This window comes from Bactrocera neohumeralis, chromosome 5 (genome assembly GCF_024586455.1).
Source record: "Bactrocera neohumeralis isolate Rockhampton chromosome 5, APGP_CSIRO_Bneo_wtdbg2-racon-allhic-juicebox.fasta_v2, whole genome shotgun sequence".
NCBI classification, from domain to species: Eukaryota; Metazoa; Arthropoda; class Insecta; order Diptera; family Tephritidae; genus Bactrocera; species Bactrocera neohumeralis.
The window spans coordinates 74348823-74368938 of NC_065922.1; the positions used below are offsets into that span (position 1 = coordinate 74348823).

The window sequence follows — 20116 nt, forward strand, 5'->3', positions numbered from 1 at the left end:
AATTTCAGCCGTTAAGGGTGTCTGTACAATTACTGTAATTCGTAATTTCACAAAAAATACATGCCACTACGGCTTCTGTATGTAATGGCAGTGGTTGTAGTTCTTGCTGCAAGCATTTTTTGGGAAGAGTATAATAATTTTTCCTCCTTAATTATTTGAGTTGTTAGCCGCCAACCCAGTTGGTAAGTGCAGAGACGATAACTGTGAATTAACATTTCTCTTATCGTTTGCCATTTATAAATAATCGATATTTGGTTTTTGTAGTTTGTCATTTATCGATATTTATCAATTATCGATATTTATCATTTATCGATATTTATCATTTATTTCCATTCGTCGTATTCAATTTGTAGATACTTTTCATTTAACAACATTTGTCTACCCTTATTATGCAATTATCGATTACTATATATCAATTATCGATATTTATCGTTTATTGTATATTGTTTTCAATTTATCTCTAATCATTTCGTATTCTTTGGTTATTTTTTACTATTAATAAATTATCGTTTGTCATTTATAAATTTTTATCAGTTATTCTTTAGAGCTTGTCATTTATCGATATTTTTACTTATCATGTCCCATTTTTCATATTTGGAAAAAACAGGAAGCTTTAGATTTTATCATATGTGATTGTTCATATTTTATATTTATAATTTATCGATATTTGTCAGTTATTGATACTTTTATGATCGCTTTTTATTTTTTTCTATTCCTATATGTTATCATTTTTCAATATACATAGATAAGCTATCGATATATTTTTTAATTGATTCATCAGTTATCGATATTTTTCGATTTGTGTGCTTATCGTTTTCTTGTAAACTATCGACATTTATAATCTATCATATTTTTATATATCAGTTAGTCAGTTTATATTGTATTATTTATGATTTATCGATATTTGTCAGTTATCGATATTTTTATAATCTATTTTTGTGCTTATCGTTTTTTTTTATTTTCGGTAGATAAGTGGTCGATATACATATTTTTTATTTCATTTATCAATTATCGATATTTTTCTCTGTGTGGCTATCGTTTTTTGGAACTTTTCGATTTTTATAAATTTATCATGTATCGACATATATCTATTAAGTTGCAACTGTCACTAATAATCACATATTGTTCTGCCTTTTCACATAACACACCTGTTCTTAAGTAATTTATATTTTCTTTGAAATTCCAGCTGGGTAGCTCCAACCATCTCACATCCATAACGTTTCAAAGTTAACTAAGCTCACATTGCTGTGGCGGTTGCATGCCAAATTAAATGAAAATGCAATTCAACACAAAATACCTTTTTATCTGTGCAACTTTTTCATGCTGTGCGCATCCTTGTAGCCGAAAAATGTTTGTGAGCAAGAAATAATTGCGCTCGTTACACATTTTGTCGCCCGAAAGTATGCAATGAACTTTTGCGCATAATTCTCCTCTTTCATTTTGGGGGTGGGGCAAATAATACATAGAAGCACATGAATTTAAATAGAAAACCCAGCTGCAGCACTTCAATTCAAAAGAGTCGGCGAGGCCAGCTGAGCGCTTCAGCAAAATGCAAAAACAAAAGAAAATAAAATTTGTAATAATTTCTCTTCAAATGTGTTGTAGTAATTTTGGGTGTATTAAAATTCTTTTGCGTAAGTTTTTTGTATTTCTTTTCGACCCAAAGTTGTGCCCATCTGAGAGAAAAGAAGAAAAAAACTTAAGCTTTGAATATTCATATCCTTTTTGCATATCCTGCCAGATTTTTGTTCACCGTGAAATTTCATTTCATGTTTATACTCACATGCTCACATACTTTTTTGTATGCTTACATACTCAGTTGCTTATATATACACTTACACGCATATACAAAAGTTCAGACAGCTGAAGAGTTGCCTGTCGCCATATGCTCATATGCGCATAAGTAAGTACATATTCATGAGTATGAATTTTTCAGTCATCACTTGTTTGCAATTTGTATTGCCAGCAGCGTTCAATCGTTGCTCCTAATATGCATACATGCTCAACAGCGACCGGTTAACTGGACATTGCACTGTCATATGTCACATGTGTGGTAGCAAAAGTGCTTGTGGCACTTGAGCAGAAAAGGAAATGAAATACAAATGAAGCACTTCAAGGACACTTAGAGGCTTACGAGTGCACTTGCCGGATTAACAGCATGCGGAGCCGGGAAAAAAGCAGCTCAAGTTCTAACCAAACCACTTTTAAAATGATCGCAGTACATATTTAAGAAGAAAGAGAAACATTTTTGCTTAAATGTGGTTCAATTGCTGCTTGACTTAGAGTTGTGCTAAGTATTCACTTACACGTTTAAGAAACTATTGCTCAATTTATGTGTGTTTAGCAACTAAAAGGTTTGAAAAAAGTATTTTTTTCACTTAAGTGCTTAAGTTTTCAATAAGTTATCGCTTAGCTTAAGTAATTTAAAGTTTTTTCTTCACTCGACAGCGCTTTTTGCATCTTTTTTCACTTAAGTGCTTAAGTTTTTTTTAAGTTTTACTTAAGTTCGCAAAGTTATAACTTATTTTAAGTGATATAAAGCTTTGCTTCATTAACAGCGCTCTTTGCAGATTTTTTTCTACTTAAGGGCTTAAATTTTTCATAATGTTTGCTAAAATTTTCAGTAAGTTATCTCTTAGCTTAAGCAATTTATAGTTTTTCTTCACTTGACAGCGCTTTATGCAGCTTGTAGTGCAATCATTTTTATTGAAATTCTTCTAACTAAATTTGCATTACATTTCTTCTAAATTTCCTTAAGTCTTACTTAAAATTCACTTGCTACTTAAGTTTTTGGAGTGTTTCGTTTTGAATTTCAGTATTTTCTAAATAACTTTGCGTAAGTTTTTTTATTAAATGTTTAATTTTGAGTTTCAGTGGTTTCTAAATAAATTTGCGTACAATTATAAATTTTCTTAAGATCTACATAAGTTTCGCATGTTTTAATAAGAGTTTGGATTGGTAATGAAATAATTTTTATTCAAGTTGTTTCTATGTAGTTATACATATTTGCACCACATCCATTCTAAATTTCCTTAAGTTTTTCTCAATCATAACATAAGGTTTTTGCAAAAAAATTTTAATTTTTGATTGTATTTCTTTTTAAAAAATTTTCACTACACGTCTTTATTTTTCCTAAATTTCTCTAAAGTTTTTCTTAAGTTTCACTAAAGTTTTTTTTATATTAGTTTAATTTTCGATGATTGTAGCTTTTAAGTAAATTTCCGCATCATTTCTTCAAATAATTTTTTTCTTTCACTAAAGTTTTTTTTTAGTTTCACTTAAGTTTTTTTGTGATATATGCTTATTTTTGGTTTGCAACATTTTCTAAGTAAATTTGCGTTTCATTTTATCGAAATTTTTTTAAGTTACTTACTTAAATTTCGCATTTTTTAAGTCGCAACTTTCATTCCCAGCGCAACTTTACAGCTTTTTGAAGGCATTGAAGTTTCTGAAAACTACATTTAATTAAGCACTACCTTCATCTATTCAGTTTGCACTAATCACTAGCAGCTGCAGTCACTTAAACCCTCATCAAGCGCCAGCAAATGTCAAAACTATTATTTACCTTTTATTAGATGGTCAACAAACTTTGCGCGCACAACCTTCACGGGGTTAAAACGCGAACCTTCGAGCTCGACTCATTCAGATGAATGGCGTTTCGTAGTTTAATTGCGCTTGCAGCGCTAAAAACTTACACACACAAGGTAAAGTTTAAAAAGTTTGCGGTTGCCGAGTGCAGTATCTTTGCACAACCGAAACAGTTGTCAGTTGCGCTGCCAGTTGTCCAATAAGCACAATGAGGTAGAAAGTATATCAGCTGCTACAATGTACGCGAATGGCGCGCTAACCTACTTTTACTTAAGTGAGAGTGTGATGAAGCTCATGAAACGTGCAAATACTAGCGAGACGAACGTGGCACTCAGCACACACACACGCACACATATATATATACATATACTAAGTAAAAATCTGCGCTTAAGTGAAGAAGTGTGCGCAGCTGCTTGCCACAGATAGTCGTGTGCACAGCAAGCACTTAAAGCCACTTATATTTAGCTAACGAAAAACGGTGTACTGATAACTCACACACACATACACATACATTCATACTTATATATATATGTGAATTGCGCGATATTTGCGAATAAAAGTGGCTTTTGCTGCCATTTTGCCGCTGCGCGCACAACTACTAACTTTAGTAGCGCGCCACCTTGATTCACCAGGTATTTACTCTCAGCACCGAGTATATATGCCGTTACACATACTGGTCTGCTGTGCATAAACATTGCTCAGTTGCGCTCGCCTTGCGCATAAATATTGTTTTAGTCGGTGTTTGCACACTTTCAGCGCACTTTTTGGCAGTTCTGTGTATGTGCTTTTGTATATTTTTTGGCTATATTCATCACTGACACTGAGTGCGTTTTGAAACGCTTACGCTTTACACATTTTCGCTCACAAATTTTATAGATCAAATTTTTCTTAGATTTTTTTTAATATAAATTTTGTAAATTAAAAAAAAAAAAAATATATATAAATATTCAAAAATATTAAAAAAAAAAAATATATATTAAAAAAAATATATTAAAAAGAAGTATTTAAATTAGTAAAAAATTCGCGAATCATAACATTGTCTGTCAAAAATCTATAAGAAAAATTTTTATTGTATCTTTTGAAGGTTTTGTTCGTTCTGATTATAACCTAACCTGCCTTTATGAAAGCCTTATTGTTCCGATTATTTTTAAAATATATTTGAAAATCTCTTTAACATTTAAATTGCTCAGATTATTTTAGGACTTTAAAACTTTCTGAAGAAAGTAAACATTTTAACCCTTAGCGAGCTTAAGAAAAGCCTTTTTGTCTTAATTATTTTTAAATATTATTTGAAGATACCTAAAGTGTTAAAATATTTTTGAGAACCGTATGAATAATACCCTTTGTACTATCTACCGTTGACTTTTGTCACTTAAAATCTCCATCCCACAAGAACCGTAACATTTTATAATGAAAATATCATATGAAATCATAAAATAATATTCAGCTTTGTTAAGCCTGCTTTCATTGACGATTATGTTGAGTATCAACAGAGCTCGAAACTTTTATTCGTCTCTTCAAAATATTTCACTCTAATATTTGTTGTTTACCATTTTCCAGCCATCATTTATGAGTTATACTTTCCTGTCTATCAAATATTATGCATCTGTTATGAATCATCTTCTCACAATCATAGAAATCATCTACCATCTATTATTTCTTAATTATTCTCAATTATTTATCATCTATAATTTGTGTTTATCTCTATTGTATCAACCGAGCTACTAACTTGTAGACCTCTAAATGAAATGTATTGATTTCACTGTAACTTATATTGCTCTCTACAAAATTTATAAGTTTCCCTATAATATTTATTATCTATCATTTTCAACTAACCTATAGATGGGTTATCGCTTGTCAGCTGTGAAATGCACAAATTGCTTCACAAAAATTAAACTAATAGAAATCATATAGATGGTAGTAGTAGTATTATCTATGTATCAGCCACAGTGAAGCGTGGACGGGTCCTCTAGTATTATATAAATGTATCTCTCATATATTAGCTACAGTGATCACTCCTACTTTCATTTATCGTATTTTATAAATTATTATCTATAATCCAATACTAATTATTTTAACTTACATCTGACTGAGTCCTGCGACATCACCTCTGCTCCCTTCGCCCACTACATTTCTACACCAAAATATTCTATATTCAACTACACTGTTGCCCCTTAGGTCTGCCGTCAGGTTAATAGCAAAATTTTGTTAATTTACATTTTAAATATTTAGCTGTTATGTAAATCGTTTGATGGCTCCTAAACGCTGCAAATGAATATTTTATGAGCAAGCATTTGCAAGCGAAACAGGTCAGTGGAAATTTACCAGAGAAAATACAGTTGTGGGGAAAATTGAAAGTGCTTATATAGTTTGGGAAGAATAATTCTAAATTTCCGGATATTTCGCGCTAATACTATTGACATGTAAGATTTATAAAATTTCAAATTTAATTCTCATTATTAAATTTTTTAAATAATACAAAAAATTCAAAAAAATAATTTTGAAATAAAAAATTAAATTTATATTTTATTCTCATCATAATGTTTAAAAATTCCGAAACTTATTATTTATTAAATATTAACTTTAAATTTATATCACATAGTTACTGAATATAATAAAAATAATTATTTTTGACAAACAAATTTTAATAAATATGGAAAAAATTTAAAAGCTATATTTTAAAAACTTAATAGATAAGAAATTTTTTTAATACTTTTGAAGAAAAAATTTTAAAATTAATTAATTTTGCATTAAACACAATTTTTTTTATTACTTTTAGAGTTATAAAAATTAGTAAGTAATTTTTGTGAAAATAAACTCGGAAAATTCAAAAAAATTAAAAAAATAAAAATAAAACCATTAAATTAAAATAAATGTTAAGTAAGAAAATTAATTTACTTAATTAATTGAAAAATTTTATATTTAAAAATATTTTTTTTAAGAAGAAAATTAGTAAGAATATTTTGCAGAATATTATGTAAACAATTATTTATTAAATTAACTAATTAATGTAAAATTTATTTTTAATATTTAATTAATTTATTGAAAAAATGTTATATTTGAAAATTTTTTTATTAATTTCATATTTGAAAATATTTTTTAAAGATAAAAATTCGAGCGAAGTTTTTGCTGAATATTGTGTAAAAAAATTATTTATTAAATTAATTAATTAAAGTAAAATATTAAACAAATTATAAAATAAGCATTTAAGTGAAAATATAATTTATTTTATTTATTTCGTTTTCTAAACATATTTTTCTTAAAATTAAATATTTTATATTGAACCCTCTATTTTAATATTACCTTAATCCAGCAAACAAAAATATTTAAAAAATACATATATTTAAAAATTATAAAAAAATCAGAACAAAAAAAAAATAATAATTCCATCAGCAGAACTTTCCCTAAGCTACTCACACGCTTAACGCTCAGCAGCAAACCGCATGCATATTTACAATTTGCGGTATTTATTGTGAAAGTCATGCAAATATGCCAGTCAGCCCGCGGCGCTGCACCGGCAATTATTTAATAAAAATAACAACAAAAATTGTGTAATATTCAATAACCGCTAAATAACGGTATGCGCGCTACAACCATATTGTATATTTTCAAAATAAGCGTAATAATGAAAGCAAGCAAAACTGAACTATTTACACGGTGTGGAATTTCATTAATAAACTTTTGCAGAAATGTTTTTAAAATTGCATGTTTTATGCATAGAGTGTTGAGCCAATATATTTGCATTGCATGTGCTCATATTTACCGCTCTAACACATAATGTTGTATGCGTTTGTTGTGTTATTGAAAGTTTATTATTAAATAATTATGCTTGTTACTCATACGCCCTGGTGCGCGCTGACACTGTTTGCTCTGACACAAAATTTCGGCGGCTTAGCGGGTTAAATGGCGAATTACATCCAGCTGGCTAATATGTGGACAATAAAGTGATTTGCTGGTGGTTCTGTCACATAAATTATTTATATAATTTGGGAAAACATCAAGGTTAATATTTTAATGCGAATTATTACGACTTGGTGGTGAAAAATGGTTTATGCAACACATTTGTTTTGAATTTTTTATTTGAATATACGCTTGCAGAAGCAATATTTTTTTTATTAATGTAATTTTTGAGAAAAAATTTACAAATTTCAAATTAAATGTTTTTTAAAATCTTCAAAAAAAATCTTTTACTTTTTTGTTGCCAAAAAAATTTCTTTTTGTTTTACTTTACCTCAGTTTGTATTACAAAAGCAATAACTTCTTTTTTTATTATAATTGTTGAGCAAAAAATTTACAAAACAAAAAAAAATTATACAAAAAATTAGCAAAACAGCTAATTTTTATTTTAAACTTTCAAACATTAGATCTATAAAATAATATGGTATATTTTTTAATTTTCAATAATTATAATATTTTTTTTTTTAATCTTAAAAATTTTAAATACAAATTTTCTTAAATCTTGAAAAATTTGATTTTTAAAATAGTTTTTTTTATTTTTTTTGATGCACAAATTTACAAAATTTTTATTTTAAATTTTTGATAACTATAATATTTTTTTTTAATCTTCAAGAATTTTAAATTAAAATTTTTTTTAATTTTTGTAATAAATAATTATTTTTTTTAACTTTTTTGTTGCCAAAATTTTTTCTGAAGTTATATTCTGGTATTATTTTACTATGCAAAAAAATATTAAATTTGTAAACTCTTTTTGTTATAAAAAATTATTTTCCTTTAATACTTAATAATTTTTTAACAAAATTTCTAAAAACACTTAAATATATTTTTTTCTTATATAATTTTTTTATAGTAGAAGTAATATTTGTCTTTAAGTTAGTGTCTACTCCAGCTTCCTTTTACGTATTAATAAATGTCTGCCTTAAGTCCTCTGTAATAAGTCAACAAAGCAACAAGATACAACTAAAGAGCGCTTTACCTCTTTCAGTGCCCGTTTCACTGTCAGCAAGTCGATAATTAGCGCAATACTTCAAACATTTTATCACTGACATTCAATTTATGTTTTCCCACAGCCAGGCTAATAAGCCAGCGAACGCTCCCCGCTCTCCTCCCACTCTTACACAGCATCAACGTAGTCCTAGTTTTCCCCGCTATACAGCCTAATAGAGATTGCTAAGCGTTTGTCTGCCAACAAGTGGCTTTGCCGAGCGCTTGATTTATCACCGCAGAGCCCAACCGAGCCGCCCAACAACTAAGCGCCACTAATAGGCTTAAATATGTAAATATTTTCAAATCTATACGATGGAGTTGTGGCCATGCGTACACTGTGCTGCCATGATTATAATGTTCTTGCTATTATTGTGCTTGTTGTTGCTGCCATGATAGTATTTGTTGTTGTTGCTGCCACGATTATAATGTTGTTGCTATTATTGTGCTTGTTGTTGTTGTTGCCATGTTGTTACATTTGTTATTTTTGTTGCTATTGCCTGTGTGTATCAACATGTCAGTTGTTGGCTAATTAGCGTTTTCCATTTGCCATTGAATTATAGTCGAGCATGAGCGAAGCCATTACTTGGCAGACACTCACACACATACATAGCACAAACATAAACTCATCCAGTCACCAGCATCACAGACAGTATCGCTGCATATTTGTTAGTATGAGGCTGAGCTGCAATTAGCTGCTTAAAGCACTCGCTGACTGCTTCGTGTATGTGTGTGTGTGTGGCTCGATTTACATATGTATGTATATGTGTCTGCTCATCATCACTATGTGAGCATGTGTGTAATCTGCCTTTACACATTTGCAAACATAAAAGTATACCTACACCAGCAAAAAGCATACTCCTGTCGGTTTGTTAGCGAAATCAATTAAACTAAAATTTGATAGACAGTTTTGAAAAAAGTCTTTTCTGGTTGCCAGGATATTTTGCTGAGCGCAAGTTGTAGGGAGAGTTGAAATTTGAGTGAGACATGAAACTGCTTGCGCTGAAAGGCGCTATAATTAGCAAAAACCGTAATATCTGGGTTTTAAATTGGTTGCTGACAGACAAATGAACTTGTCTAAAACAGCCATACAACAAATAATTTAGAAATTTAGATTTTCAACTTCATACCGAAAGGGTTGATTAGAAATTTTAAGTTATTTGTGCAAATAAAAGCATATTCTGTAATTTGGGTCATAGATGACTTACAGCTGACAGGTTGAAATATATTTTTTTAAGCATTCAGTGTTTCTGAAATAAAAGCTTAAACTTAAAACTGCTGTTTTTGTCATTTTCGAAGTCAGGACACACTGCTGACAAGTCACAAAAGTTGTATTTTTTCTAAGTCGCCAAAAATATATTTTAATTTTTTGGTTAATCGTAACAGATTGCTGACAAGTCACAAAAATTGAATTTTTTACAAAATTTCTTTTAAAATACTTTGTATCAAGTATTGGTCAGTCATGGCAGACCGTTGACAACTCACAATATACTGTTTGACAAGTAATGGCAGTCATGACAGACTGCTGGCAAGTGACAAAACCCGTTTTTTTTTATTCACCAAAAAAAATGTTAATTTTGATGAATTTAACAATTAAAATACTCTTTGATAAATATAGGACAGGACATTAAAAACACTGTGTCATAAGTATGTATATATTTACAAAATCTATTATTTAATTAATATTATAATTTTCTCAAATTTTTTTCTTTGAACTAAGTTATTTCATGTCGAAATAAATTTAAAAAAGTTTTTTATTATAAAAAAATTTTGAAAATTTGTAAAAACTAAATACATATTTGAAAATTCAAAGAAAAAATTTGTTAAAAAAATCGAGATTTCGAAAAGATTCATATGTTTAAATATAGTCTGTTTTTAATTAAATTAAAATTTAAAAGAATTTTTTTAACTTAACTAAAAAGTTTTCTTAAATTTTTTTCCAATATTCATCTTTTTTATCACAAAATAAATAAAATAAAAAAATATAAAATTTAAAAAAATAAAAAATTCAAATTTCAAAAATTAAAAAAAAATAAAATTTTGAAAATTTGCAAAAAAAATCGATGTTGCGTAAAAAGTTATTTAAAAAATATTTCAACAATGTATGTATGTATGTATTTACAAAAGGTTGTGAAAAATATTATTTGAACAAAACATACATACATACATACATATACATATGTACATATGTATGTATTTACACATAATGTTTTCATATTAAATTAAAGTTTTTTGAATCCGATTTATAAAAATTTTCTTAAAAAAAATTCAAAATGTAAAAAAAGTAATAATTTGCAAATTTCTATTTGTTATTCTTTCATATTTAATCAATATTATTCAATATGATTTCGGCTCAAGTTGCTCACTACCAAAAATTGTAATTATTTTAATTGTAAACGGATACTCGCAAATACATTAAACGCTTAGCCACCAACACACAAACAAGTTGATGCATTTACAAATATTTAATTATAAAGTTTTTAGAAGCTAACATTTCAATATTTCAAAGGCGCACCCGCACCCGCACCGTTGTCCGTCCAACTCGACTGCGCCAGCGTCAGCACTAAGCAACGCTACACGGCCTATGGCAACTGTAGCGTAGATTACATAAGCTCCTGCAAAAAGTAGCAAACATGCCACCCACACCCACTGAATTATAAGCACGAATCGCATACAAAAATGGTAAAACTTGCTTTAGCAACACACACACACACACAGTTGCAGGATGTTTGTGAGTACAAGTGCGGACAGTGGTGTAGTGGTTGCCGCCGTCTCAAGATAGACATTTTAATGCCAGTCATTGTGTGCACCTTAAAGGTAGCCGCTATTTAGCATACACAAGTGCCAAACAACCCTCGAGTTCTTTTTCGAAAATCGAAAACTCGGCGCGTGCGTGTTTGTGTGTGTATGTGTGTGTGTGTTCGTAGTGACTCTTGCTGCCATATGCTTGAGTGGCATAAACATTTTGAGGAAGTAAATTCAATTTACACAAATTGAAATTACAGTCGTTAGGTGAAGAAAAAATTGTGAAAAGCGTCAAAGTGTGGGGAAATAAAATTGTAACGAGGCAACAACAATTTAATGGCAGGCGAAAATGATGGTTCAACAAGTGAAATGATGTGTGAATAGGTTGAGTTGGAGAAATTTTGCACGGAAGTTAAAGCAGCAGCAACATTTGACGAGTATTTTCAATTATTATTGCAGATATTGGAAAATAAGAATTTATTTATTTACTTACTATATTTATAAAAGTATAGAATAATTAAAAAATAAAATTAATTTAAAACAAATAAATTTTTATGCATACGATACATATGTATGTACATATATCCATAATAATTTTAAATATAAAATAAAAATAAAAATTTTGTGAAATGTAATAAATTTATTAAACAAAAAAAGATTTTTTCTTAAAAACTAGGTTCAAATACATTTGTATTTCAAATATGATAATTTGTATTAAAAAATAATATAATTTAATTTAAATAAATATGTAAAAAATAATATATATTTAATATAATAATATTTCCGCTTCGAAAATGATTTCCAAAATATTTCGAAAATATTCGAAAATTTTCGAAGTTTCAAAAACCACTTAATACTTATTATTAGGCATTATTTTTTATTTGGAATCGATTTAAAATCGAATATTTTTCCAACAACACGTAATAGTTTTGGTTTTCAATGTAATCAAATCCTTCAAACGTATAAAAGAAAAAAAATCAACCGTGTAAAATGGTTATTGCGGCAAAATTATCATTATAGGCAAATATTTTCGCCTCCAAAATAATTTAAAAAATATTCGAAAATTTTCGAAGTTTCAAAAATCACTTATAATTAGGTATTTTTTGTTTAGAATCAACTTCAAATCGAATATTTCTCCAATAAAACATAATAATATTTGGTTTTCAATGTAATATTATTACTATAGTCGTAATTCGAAAAAAAAATAGTTGTCAAATTAAAATCGTTATTACATTTTCATTGTACAAAAATATTTCCGCCTCAAAAATAATTAAAAAAAAAATTTCGATAATATTCGAAAAGTTTTGAGCATTTTCGAAGTTTCAAAAATCACTTAATCTTACTATTATTATTGTTTTTTTGTTTAGAATCAATTTCAAATCGGGCATTTTTCCAGTAACACGTAATAATTTTTGGTTTTCAATGTAATATTATTACTAAAACCTCTATTCAAATAAATATCGAAAAAATGTTTTCAATTTCAAAGTAAAATCGAAAGATTTCCGAAAATTTCAGAAATCACTCAATGTATTATAGCAACATTTGCATTGTATAAAAATATTTCCGCCTCGAAAATAATTTCAAAAATATTTCGGAGAATATCGAAAAATTCTAAAATATTTCAACAATTCCGAAATTTCATAAACTCATTTAAAACTTATTTCTAACCACCTACCGTTCAAATTTAGAAGTCCTTTACAATTTTGTAGCGAAATATGCAGTCGAGTACTTAAAAAATTTCAATATTTTTGCTCACATTTAATAAATTTTATTATTTCCGTAAATTTATTTTGAAAATTTATCATCCTCTTAGTTGAATCAAGCGCGAAAGCACTAACACCACTAAATACTCAAAACTCAAAACTTGGCCGCAGCGCCACACTGCATGACTACCGGATGTTGAAAACCGACTGACAGCTCAATTCAGAAGCAGCTGTCGAAAACGAAAGAAAAATCTTCAAATACACGAAAAAAGCGCAGATTTGTGAGCCCGTGGCGAAAGTCAGCATGTATACATGCATACTTATGAATTTGTATTTAGCTGTGTGTGTGTTTAATGGACCGCTTACTAGTGAAAGTACGGCCCAGCATCCATACACAGTTAACGGAAATTTTGAAGCGGCTACAAATTTCAAACTCACTGCCCGCGCAGCGGACATGCCGAAGGTGCTTAGTACATTTGCATAATTGAAAAATTGTTTATTTAAGGCGCACCATTTCGCTCGGAGGGCCCACTGTGCCTGTGCGCTCGGCCGCAATGTAATTAGGCAGCGGGCTTACATTTTATATATTTGCAATTTGTTTGATATTTTTTGTTTGTGTACTAATTTCACATTTTACGCTGTTTTGTGACGCCATAAAAAAATGCTTTTGTTGTTGTTTTTTGCAAATGCCTCTTTAATTGCCAGCGACTTAAAGCGATTATTGGCTGTGACGAAGTGACGTCCATTATGGGTTAAAGTGTTGGGTGTCGTGGGTGTTTTAGCATTTAAAAGGAATTTTCTATAGGCAGCAGAAAAACGCAGCTTAAAAGCGGATTTGCATGAATTTGTAATTAATTTTTAATTGAAGCTCAAAATAAATAGTAAATATAAATATATTTGTATATACATACCAACTGTAAAAGAAAGTATAGATTCATATGCAAAAACAAAGTGGAAAACCATTTGGGATACAATTTTTTTGTAATAACAAATAAATTGCTGGCATTTATATGTGTATGTATGCACATATCTATATTTTATACTAACTTATATAAAGTGCTACATCAGACCCGCTGGGCTGCTTTGTAAAGTTTTGCATTACAAGCGGTTCAAGTATCAAGTATTCGGGTCAAAATTTGATGATCGGCGTGACACCGCCTACTTTTAGGTGAAATCACATATCTCGAGACACGCCCGATCGATTTCAATCAAATTTAGGCCGTGACATTGCTCTGATTTAAGTTTTATTTAAAAATTACACTTTTCGGTATACAAATCAAGAATGATTTGATATAACAGGATACAATTTTTTACGAATGTGAGACATATAGTTGAAATTCAGAAAGAATCCTTTCTTGATAGTAGTATGTCATATGTCACAAATGAGTTGAATCGGGGACATAATTACCTCAGCCCCCGTATACCTCTTCTAAAGAGTTTCGAACTTCCGGGAGACTTTATGCCGCATATATCGAATATTTAAAATTTGAGAGTGCGTGTTTTCCTTATAAGGGTGCACATTTGTGCTTAGTATTAATAAAATCCAAAATTAACACTTACTTACAAATGACAAATTAATAAAAAAAGAAAACATTTTGTAGTGGAAATTGTGAATCTAAACCATTCTCGACTCTTGTTGAACGCACACAAAAAAATTCATCGAAATCGGTCCAGCCGTTTAGGTGGAGTTCAGTGACATACCTCGAGACACGCTCGATCGATTTTAATCAAATTTAGGCCGTGACATTCCTCTGATCTAAAATTTTTTCTAGTCCAGCAATTTAGAAAAAAAAATAAATTTTTTTTTGCATAAATCGATTGTTTAGATATTCAACTTTTTTTTAAAGATTTTTTCAAAAACCAAATTATTTTCGAAGTTATAGCCCTTTTGGTATCATTGCAATTGGATCGGTTTGAGCTGTGGACGAAACTTAGAACGCGATGTTTTCGAAACTACTTGTGTTGATGCTCCAAATTCGAGCTTTTAAATTTGTAATTAGTTTTTATTCATACTTTAAAATGAAATAATCTAAAAATTACGAAAAAGTAAAAAAAATGTTTTGAAATTTTTTTTTAGAAAATTATTTGGTTTTTTTTTTTGTAGTAAATAATGAATACTCTAGCATGTTTTTTTATGCGTAAAATAATTCCTGTTTTCTTAGTTTAATAATTTTACAATATTCCTGCTTACTGTTTTTTGCCTTATTTACAACTAATACTTTTTTTTTAAATGTCCATTGCAACATTGCTTTCCCGTCTATCGGGAATATACTATGTATATAGTATGTATGCCCGCTCTATTTATTTGCATTAGCAGCTAAAATGCCTTGAGCGACACGTTTCAAGGCTCATGCTTAATAATCTTGCATTTAAGACGAAATCGTATTTTATATTTCATTTTTCTCAACAAGTAAAACACCTACATAAATGAAAACTGTATGTAAATATTATATCTTATGTGTATGTGTGTGTATACATTTGTTGCGCGTTATATTTTATCTTATGAATTTAATTCATAAATGATTAATTTGTGAGATAAAAGCAAATTTGTGCCAAAACAAATGAAAGTAGCATTTTTCTTTGCTGGGGAGAGAGTGTGAGAGCACGCCACTAATTGAAAACGTTTAATAAGAAACGGTGTGAGTGTTGAAGACAGCAAAAAAAGTAAATAACATCATTTATAATTAAGTAGATAGGCAGTGCGCCTAATGATGAGTGACTGTTGTTGTTTATTTTATGCTTTCGGTTAGCTGAGTGCCTGGCTGTAGCATACTTGAAGGCGCACGATTGACAGGTGTGTTGTGTTAGCTAAGAAAAACACAAAAACGTACTCGCATATATATGCAGACTAATGACGCAGTGTCTGACGGTGTATAAAGTGCTTGGCTTTCATGGCAACTGCGCTGTGTTTGTTTTTATTTTTTGTTTTCGGTCGCAACTAATTTGAATACGCTTATGTTGGAGATTTCTCTTAAATGCTATGCAAAATAAATTACTCAATGTTTTTTGATGTCTTCAGCGTTGCTTAAGCGCGTAAAGAACGCAAAACAAGCAGCTGGAATTGTGCGCGCCTCAAAGTAGGCAACACTTAAGTCACTTAAGATCAGCAACAACGCAGTGCATGAAATTAGTTTGCACACAAAGCACTTATTACTAACTAAAAAGTGGTTTATGGCAATATTGTGGTGATTTGTGCGCTTGTTTGCTGAAATTGCGCCGCAAAGTATGCTCTAGCCATAAATAACGATTTGTAAGTGACTTTAATAAATGAAATTGCTGGCAAAATCGCTTGTGATTGGATTTCTGAGTTATTTACAATAGCTTTCAATATTGTAATTTATGCACGCCTGTGTGTGTGTGTGTATTCTCGCGCCTAAGGCTATGCTCACTTACTCCATTTGCTGCTTGCTGCATTTTTTGCTAAGTTTTGCTGCATTAAGCGCGCCAGCCTCAAGCACATGCCCACTCAAGTGCGATAAATCTTCAGAAAATCTGCAACATATCACATTTAATGGCCAGCAGTGTAAGCTCTTTGATGGTTGAGGGCAAGAAAAGGGCGTTGCACATGCAAAAAAGTTGGAAAACGTAACAAAAGAAATGCAAACATATATTTGCAGGCAGGTTTTCTTTCACTGCTGGCCATGCAACATGTTGCTTGTTAGCCGCAGCTCGAGCTGGCAAAGTGAGCGGGAAAAAATTGCAAGTGACCCTCAAGTGGAGTCTTGAGTGTGTGCGCATGGCTTTGTATGTGTGAGTTACCCATTGACATTTGTTCTTACGTGTGTAGGCGTTTTGCATATATGTCGCTCCACCTCTGTGTGTGTGAGCCGTCATTTATTTGCAAAAGGACTCTTGCGGCAGTTTCACCCACTGCCACTAAAGCACACAAACATATGTGAACATACTACACACACATGTCAATACTTGCAGCAAAAAAGAAATACTAAATCGCTCTCAAAAGACTGTTTGTTCAGCACGTCTGGCAGGTGGGCCGCACTTTTTAATGGACGTGCATATAAAGCGCCTAAAACTATACCTAAGCTGCTAGTATGCATTTTTTTTGCTATTGTAACGCCTATATACATACATATATACCTCAGCATTTTTATTGTAATTTTGCAATTTTATTTGCCCTTTTTCTGCACGTCCTTCTCACACTCAATGGCGTTTTTAAATTGAAATGTCGCACACGATATACGAGCCAGTGTATGTAGGCGCTTGTTTCAATATGTGCACGCCTTACAGCACTAATGCTAAGCACAATCGCGTTTGCTACCTACTTTTCGTAGGCTTAGTGAAAAGTCATTGCATAGTAATAGGCGCTTTTTGCAAATATTGGATTTCTGGTTGACATTGATGCTGCTGGACTTTGCGAATGTCAATGGTTGCATGGGTCAATGTATTGACTTTTATTTTACGAAAATGACGTGAAGAGCATAAATTGTTAATTATAGTATAGACATTTTGGGGAATTTTTAAACATTTTTAAATATATTTTTATTAATTAAGAGGTTTTTAATAAAAAGGAAGTAATTTATTTATATACATATATACTATATATCGAAATTTAAAAAAAGAATTGTTGCAAAAAATTTTTATTTATATTTTTTTTTGTAGGTATTATTTTAAAAATTAATTTTTTTTTTAATTTTTATAAAATACATATAAAATTTTTACTATTTTTTTTATTATTAAATTTTTGGATGAAAGATAAAATATTTATTCGAAAAATTATGAGTTTGATTTTTAATTGTAATAAAAATTTTCTTCGTATTCAATATTTTAGCAAAATTTAAAATTTTTATCAAACATTTTTTTTGTGAATTTATTTTTATTAAAATATTTGTTTTAAATATCTTTTTTTAAATTTTTTTAAAAATATTTTTTTAATATTGATTTTTTTTAATATTTTTTTATTAATTTTGTTGATTAAATTTTTTTAATTATTCAAAAAGTTTGGAAATTTTAGGAAATTTTAATTTTTTTGTATTTATTTTTTTTAGTAAAGTTCAATCGTTTATGTAAATATGTTTAACATTTTTTTCTTTCTTTTTTTCCAGGAATCCCATGTGCAATTGTAAGAATGTAAGTGAAATTTATTTGTGTTCAATTAATTTTTCTTTACTAAAAATTTATAACATAATATGGACATAAATTTTAGTGAAGAATTTCTGATATGAAAAATTTTTACCCCAAAATTCCCCAAAATTCAATATAATAAGCTTCTGATTGGTAAAGATTTATACGCCAATCATGCTGTTTCGCTCAAAACATCCAGACTTTTTCATTTAAAAATCTTTCCTTTTACAAATTCGTTTAGATATATGTAGTATCGGTTATAGGTAACCAATAGCAGAATTCACTCAAAATAGTATATAATTTTATATTTCTTTGGGTTTCAATCATAATGTGCCTATATCAAATTTAATCTCTTTGGTCAGGCATACAAATTTTTTGAAAAAATCATGACAGCGACGAAAAAATGCTTTTATTGTAAAAATAAATTTCGATAATGACTCTGTTAATTAGCACATACATATGTATTTTGCGATATAATTGGCTATTTGAATAGTTTTTATTATTAATTTATATTCAATATGTCATCAAAACTAATTCCTGTAGAGTTCTCAACAATTTTACATGCCTGTCATGCATAAAAATTTTCTGACAAAATCATGACAACGACGAATAAATGCATTTGTTGCATAACTAAGTTTCGATCAGGACTAGTTAATAGCCGATATGTATTTTGCGATGTTAAAATAATATAATTGGCTGTAATATTAGTTTGGAGCGCAAAAGTAAGAAAACTACATTTCCAGTCATAAATTTACTGAAAATTTTTCAAATTATTTGCAGTTTCTTCATTTTGTCTTGTGTCAATTAAAAGACGACTTTAGAAAGCAGTTTTTTTATTAACTCATTACCAGTATATAGTCAAAACTATTTTCTGAAAAGTTTTTCACAGTAATTTTTATTGTAATACTTTGCCAATTTGCTGTCAAAACTAACTTATTTGTTGATTTTTAACAATTTACACTTCTGTCATGCATGACAATTTCTTGACAAAATGATGACAGCGACGAATAGATATTTTTGGTGTAAAAAAAGTATTGATTGTGAGTGAGCAATAGCTGAGTTACATTTTCAAGCGTTGAAACTATATAATTTAATGGTTTATTAATTTTGTAACGAAAAAAATTAGTAAGATTTAGTTGTAGCCAAGCTTGGCCTCTATCATATGTATATGTATGTATATCTACTGCAAATACATAAAAGTAACTGTAGTTAATCTATTTTATCTGTTATCAGTTATAAATCAATTATAAATTCCGAACGGGTTTTCGCAATTATACACTTCTGTCATGCATGGCAATTTTTTGACAAAATATCGACAGTACCGAGTAAATGCATTTAATATAAAAATAAGTTTCGCCGATGTTTAAGCAATAACTAAAGTAAATTTGGAGGTGTAAAAATTATATAATTAGATGATATATTAGTTTTGGAGTGAAACTAATATTTGAGTATATTTGACCTCTGTCATACATGCATATTGAAAATGCTTTAAAGGAGCTAAAAATGGTTTTCTTTGTTATCAATTTTATCTTAGTATATTTCCGATATGTTGCCAGAACTAACTTCAGAAGAGTTTTTTTGTTTTTAGCAATTTTTCACACCTGTCATGCCTGACAATTCCGCGACAAAAATCAATATATATGTTGCAAAAAATAACGGTCATGTCTAGACACTTATCTATACCACTAGCCAACATGCTCTTCACTTCTTGTCTGCCCCGAATTAGTGTTTTTTTTCGGATTTTTGTCAGCAAACCTCCATTCTCCACCGTCCGTTGGCTCACGTCAATGCACCTACACATTAATTATTGACTGCGGTAAAGCGATTAACGTTTCACTCACCCGTAATTGCGTTTCGTTGTTTGCGATGATGACCAACAGAGCGATGCCAGCAACAGTTGCTGTGCCAATACAGTTGAGCAAAAGTAACAACATCAGCAACAATAACTAATAGCATTCTATTCAGTGGTTGAGCTACGTGTAAACCCCATAGACACACACACACACACATTTACATACATACACAGGCGTAGACAGCCACCCAGAAATAAACACATTAGA

The 20116-nt window shown here is 29.7% G+C and overlaps 2 protein-coding genes across 3 annotated transcripts in view; one reads left to right on the plus strand and one right to left on the minus strand.

Moving 5' to 3' along the window:
* Positions 1-20116, minus strand: part of LOC126757896 (uncharacterized) — a 284736-nt gene that overhangs the window by 207684 nt on the left and 56936 nt on the right.
* LOC126757897 (calcitonin gene-related peptide type 1 receptor) overlaps positions 18038-20116 on the plus strand; it is a 160421-nt gene continuing 158342 nt past the window's right edge. For both annotated transcript variants that reach the window (XM_050471800.1, XM_050471801.1), the window contains exon 1: positions 18038-18062. The gene's annotated coding sequence lies outside the window, so the exon portion shown is untranslated. The remainder of the gene's footprint in view (positions 18063-20116) is intronic.